We start from the raw sequence: 6082 nt of genomic DNA, 5'->3' as shown, positions 1-6082 counted from the left end.
TATCTACAAATTCACATTAAACACAATCTTTAGATATTGAATTTACTTGATCGTACTATTTCACTCGATCAACGGTACCAAACGGGATACCCCCTCCAGCAACCTCATCTTTCTACGTATCATGCTTCTGCTAGACGACGCTGCCGTCTCACTTTCCTAGAAGTTTGTTCGGCCATTTACCCTAAATGGCACCACAGCATATATAGCAGATGAATAGTCTATTGTGTATATCAGAATCTTTTTCTTGGACAGACTCTCGCACTTCAGATAGTGTCAGGACTTGACCAAGCACATCCACTTATTGCGACTCAGAAAGATCGTGTCTTATAGAGTACACGCTTGTCTTGTCATAGTTGTTGATGTCTTTTCCTGTTTGTGTAGTACTGTGTTTTTATCTGGCGAATAGTCTGAACACTCTCAAATAAGCTTTATAAAAGCTTGAAATCAGTAATGTTCAGCCCGTCATCACAAATATGAATCGGTCAAATTTGCAACCTATTCTGAGTACACGGGACCAGCGAGAACTCTTCATTTTGTGACGTGCTGTTGTCGCTGAATGGAGAGCGCTATTTTATGGAAAGATTGCGGTTTGGGCATAATGCACATTTTCACGATATCGCGAATGGGCAATGCCGAGATAAAGCCAGTCCCACACCCAGATGCGATACAGAAAAATCGTTTTTGGAGCTATTGTACGCTGAAATATTAGTAACTCATTTTCGGTACTTCCTCGCGTTCTCATCATTTGATCCAACCCGTGATGCAAATCCGGAAAAAGATCAATGTGCAAATAATCAATATCTCTGGCCAGTCGATTAGTGAGTATCAAGATGCATGTTCTTAGGAAAGTGTCTATTGAAGTTTCAAACGAGAGAGGTGTGTAAATCTCGTCAATACATTGTGCCACACATTTACGCTATATAACCGTATTGGCGGGCAGACTAATAGTATTGTTGGCATTTTTAAGTGGCTATATGCTTAACAGGAAAATAGCCAACTTCTGTATCATGAGGTGCCCTCACAAATGAGAGTCCTTGATGCTCGTATCTTTAATCCCGGCATTGCTGCCGTGTCTGAACACAGGTAGTAGCTAGCAGAAGTCACCGCAAGACACTGATGTTCCATTGAAGGATCTGTCAGCGCTACGTATGCTACAAAGGGATTGGTCAAAGGCCTCCAGGACTTCGCTTCTTTGATCATGGAGCACTCGCCCAATACTATCCAATGCTATAAGTACTCTTATAAGTTTTTATCAATACTGGGTAGAGTCTTTTTCGCGATCTAAATGGGGATCTTGAAGCAAAACGTAATATAGTCGCCAGGCACCAAGGTTTTAGTTATGCCTGCAAAACCAACTGGAAGCGCCACTTTCTCATAAGCGAACACTTTTTCAAATTAGTGAGAAGGTTTTACTCGTGTTCTTAGTGCAAGGACGAGGATCGTATAACCTAGATTTACCTCTAGACATAAGTGTAGACCGGAGAGTTGTTCGTGCCTGTTAATAGTTTTGTGCTGTTCAGAGAGGCTATATTAAAGTTCTTCGGTAATATCGGCGTTCACGCTGATCTTTGGACGTCGTGGTGGGGAAAGAAGGCCGACGTCGCGTAATGTCTTTTTATACACTGTTAACTTATCTAGTAGGTATGTTAACACTTGATAGTCGTAAGCTTCGAGGATCGGGAGAGTCGTATTACACGTTCACGCGCATACATTACGCAGAAGCTCTAGCATAGTCCACAAGCGAAGCGGGTCGGCTAGTTCGCCCATTATCAAGATAACGACAAGTAGATTTCAAATTGCTGCGTATTGTCGGCCATTTTCTGGTCTTAACGTTTGTTGTTAAAAAGAAGGCTCTTCTATATGCAAGCCTTCCTGAATGTGGCAACATGGCCTGCGTCGGTTGTTTTCAATGCGTCGAACGATATAGATCCACGGACGGGGCAGAGTAGAAGATGCAGAATAAGTCTCACCCGAGCTGTGTAGATGCGGCCGGAAACATCACCTGGTAATAAGTCGGGAAGTGGAGAATTCGGGAAGCGTACTCCTGTTTTGTTTACCTGCTATTTGTCTACTTGTAGAACCTGGGTGCCTTAACGAAATGTTTTAGCGAACCCACCTTGTTCGCATACTGCCATCTGTGCAATGAGCTTTTTGACCTTACCATGAATCTCAGTGCCGTAAGGTGCTCTCAAGATAACACTTGCTGCTTTTTTAACGTGAAGTGAAATGCGGACGAAATCAATCAACAGGAGGGTTACGACTGAGAAGTGGGAAGCTCCGTATTTGTGAGACAGCTTGACAGAACTCAATTTATCGGCCATTACGGTACTGCTCGATCTCATCAACAGTAACAATAGCTCTACTGATACCCTTCAGTGTGTATTTTATATCATCGTCATTTAATCGACTTCATAGACTAGCACATGTTGAAATTAAAGTAGTAGTCAAAGGGTTTTAGGAGGTCGGCGATGTACGGAATTACCCATTACGATGTTATAACATAATTAGCATTGTGCTGGCCCTCTTTGTAGCCGACGAAGGCGTTCATCTCGGAGGAACGACGATAATATGTTAGGCGTTGTTGGCATACAACGCTCAGTCTGCGTTGGGTTTGAGGACCCTGATCGAACACTGACCGTTTATCATGCATGGAGATTTGAATGTGTGAAACGGGCCATGAATCATGTGAAGTTTAGGGTCCTACACTGGATATGCAATTTTCGCTGGCACAAATTTGTCGTACGTTTGTGTCTGGCATCCTATATGCTCATCGAGACAGAGACGAATGTGACCTTGCTGGATAGGCGATGGCATAGCCAAGCTTGGCATGCGTAAGGTTTTTTAATTGGGTTGTATAAACCACGCTACCTTAAATTTAGCAGTTAGGTAGGTAGGACGAACACAGTTGTATGTAATACACGTTAAATACTTCTGTCATGCAACACCATTTTTATAGAAGCACTTGTATACACTGAAAGTACATCAGCTGCTTATACCGTTCAGCGATCTTTCATTTCGTTACACACAACTACTATAACCTTTACGATGTCTTATAGTCTGGCGGAAATAACTATTTGCTCGACTGACACAACATTTTCATTCATTTGACAATCGGTTAAAAACACCTAATAATTAAAGTAATGCTGTACCATTCTGTGTATAATGATATTATTATTATGTGAAGCTGATATATTTAAGCAAAACTGTAACTTAAAGCCACAGATACAGTTTTGTATGTAAGGAAAACGTTCATCTAGTGGATGTACGTTATTGGGAACACAAATCATAGCTCTGAATTATATTTATTGTATTATAGATATAATACTCTATCTTGATGTAGATTGCTGAAGTGGTTAAATATAAAAAACGCACGCGCCTCGGTAACGGTCAAATGCTCACGTTCGTTTGATGTGATTTTTCGAGACTGCAGCAATGAAACGGTTTTATGCTGGTATTGAAACGTAAAAGAACGTGATTTATTACTATTATTAGATAATAATCATTAATAAACTGCAATCGTTGTCTGTCCGTTCATTTTTTCGCCAAAGGTACGTCGAACGTGGCAGTAACCTTTGAACGATAAATATCCAAGCGACGTAGAGTAAAAGCAACCTATCGCGGTAGTGCTATCGCCTTGCGAATGTTCATCTGAAATATGCGCAGCGTCCAGGAGCTTTTCCATCAAAGGAAGCTACTCAAGTACAAGTAGAAGAAGAAGACGGCTTACTACAGTAAAGATTCGTAAACTAGGGATGGTGGCATCTCTTGATTCTTCTCATCTTGGCTCGAATTTCTAGTATTTGCCTTTTTAGCTTAAAAAGCTACTAGCATGAGCTCCATGACGCATTTTCACACCAAGTATATATGGTTTTCTATCTAAAAGCATGAGGGGCAGTCTCCGTTTTTCAGTACCTCATTAGGTGGAGGATGGTGACTGAACAATATGAGAGTGGCCAAGAGAGTTGCTACCTCTTATTGTATTAGCGCCAACGGTACCTCATGAGGACAACAGATACCAAACAGCAGAGTTTAACCACTTTTATAAAGTACTTAAAAAATATTTTTTTTTCAAAGGCATTGTTTTGTGTCGGCAAGAACCTAGAGGACGAGAGAAACTTGGACCCGGAATACACGGCCAGCGTGAGGTTATTCAGACCTTCGCTGAGACGGTTGCTGCTACGTGGAAAGTCAATGAAGAAAGTCAAAAGAATTAAGCACCTTGGTTCCTACGATCGAGGAATATCTATTTACACCATTGAATGGCATGCTCAGCTGAAAACTTCTCAAAAAGATTACATTTGTTTAGGTCGGATATTGCGGGCAGATTTACGTATCGGCTTAACAATTGGTCGCTTGAAATTCTTAACCCGCGTAAGGTGAGCTCAGATTTATTTACTACCTTTTCGAAAATGACTCATTATTTCATTCGAAACGGTTGGAGGCGTGATGAGCAATGTTAACTGATTGGATTAAATCAGTCAGAGGGATATTGTCTTTCTTTTTATACCTTTAAAACATTTTCAGCTTTACCATATAATGTACAAGACGTGTTCAAAACCCACGGCCTTAACATTTGCCGGTCTAACAGGAGATCACCTCATTTACAGAATTTCAACATGGAAACGCCACTGCGAAAAAACAGTGCCGTATGTTACAAGTGAACAATGCGATGTTTTGGTTTGATATACTGTAGTTACAACGATTCTTATCGCTAGCGAGCATCACAGCATTCTGTATTATGTTGACAGGCCTTTTAGGGGCCTTGGATGATTGGAGTGGCTTGCCGCTAAACCCATCTATTTTGGCAATAATCACCCCCTTAAATGCCAAGAGGCGCAATTCGCACAAGCGCTAGTTGCATCATCGTCCGCCACAGGAACGTATCGAAAAGCAAAAGGGGTACACCAGTCAATTACTTTCTTCTTTTAAACATAATCGATCTCAGAGGCACTGTAATTTTTATCTGCCTAAAAATCTAAATAAGAATCATACCACTATAGCGCATCAGAATATGTAAGAAGTTCGAGTTTTTCTCTATTTTGGCATCGAGGCGTAAAAAAGGAAAAAAAATGAGGAAAGGTATGGTAATTAACGAAAAATATCGTTGTAAAGTTAGGGAAAAAATATTTCGCTATCAGGCACCGAGAAAAGTGCAGTAATAAGATGATTGGAAAAATGTTTTAGTTGTAAACGGGGTCTATGTATTAATAGAGCGATAGGGATTTAGGTGAGATAGGTAGCGTCGCTGCAAGGCTGGATGTTAATTTTGCATATATAGATGGAATAGAATTCGTTTGAATTCATGTTTTTCAAAAAGCTTTGTACGATTCGGTCAGTAGAACAATATCTACCTTGTGCGGAATTCAGCCCCTGCGGATGAACCGTATTCCACCGATAACATTACCCGCTAATCTTTTTCTTATACATTACCTCAACAGTTCGACTCTGCAATTAATAGTTTGGCTTCATATTGGCAACTGTCAGGGTGAAGTCAATTATTCCTTTATTTAAGAAGATGGCATGACTTCCACATCTATATTATAAACACGAATAAATCTATTCCAGTTTTTGTTTGGGGATCGATAACGAGCATATATACCAGTAGCATGGATATAATAATTAGCGACGAACAGCGAAAATAACGGGCCCTGCACAACTCAAACTAGTTCTTGTCAGTGTCCTGTTAAATTCAACAGCATTTGGTGGGCGTTCTAGAAAGAAGTCATAGCAACGCTACCTGAAGGAGAATCGATCGCAAGACACGGTTATTAACCTTAGATCACAGTTAGGCAAACTACTACAAGAGCCCAGGGCCTGTGAGAACTACCCCAAATTTTTTTACTACATTTTACTTTCAGTTATAATTCATCCTATGGCGAAACTGTTTAGAACATAACTACCACAGACAGTGCTACTTCAGATGGCGTAGCCAAGGTGATGCTTGTTGCGCATAAAAACATTCTAAACTTATATATACCTTATACCATACGTTTTACCATCAGCATTCCATTTGCCACAGCCATTCGGGCTCTAAAAGGATAGTTCATTTCTTTCAACCTATTACTTATCACTGGGATATATA

Source organism: Varroa destructor, unplaced genomic scaffold (genome assembly GCF_002443255.2).
Source record: "Varroa destructor unplaced genomic scaffold, Vdes_3.0 BEIS01000003.1, whole genome shotgun sequence".
NCBI classification, from domain to species: Eukaryota; Metazoa; Arthropoda; class Arachnida; order Mesostigmata; family Varroidae; genus Varroa; species Varroa destructor.
This window is presented reverse-complemented; position numbering follows the sequence as displayed.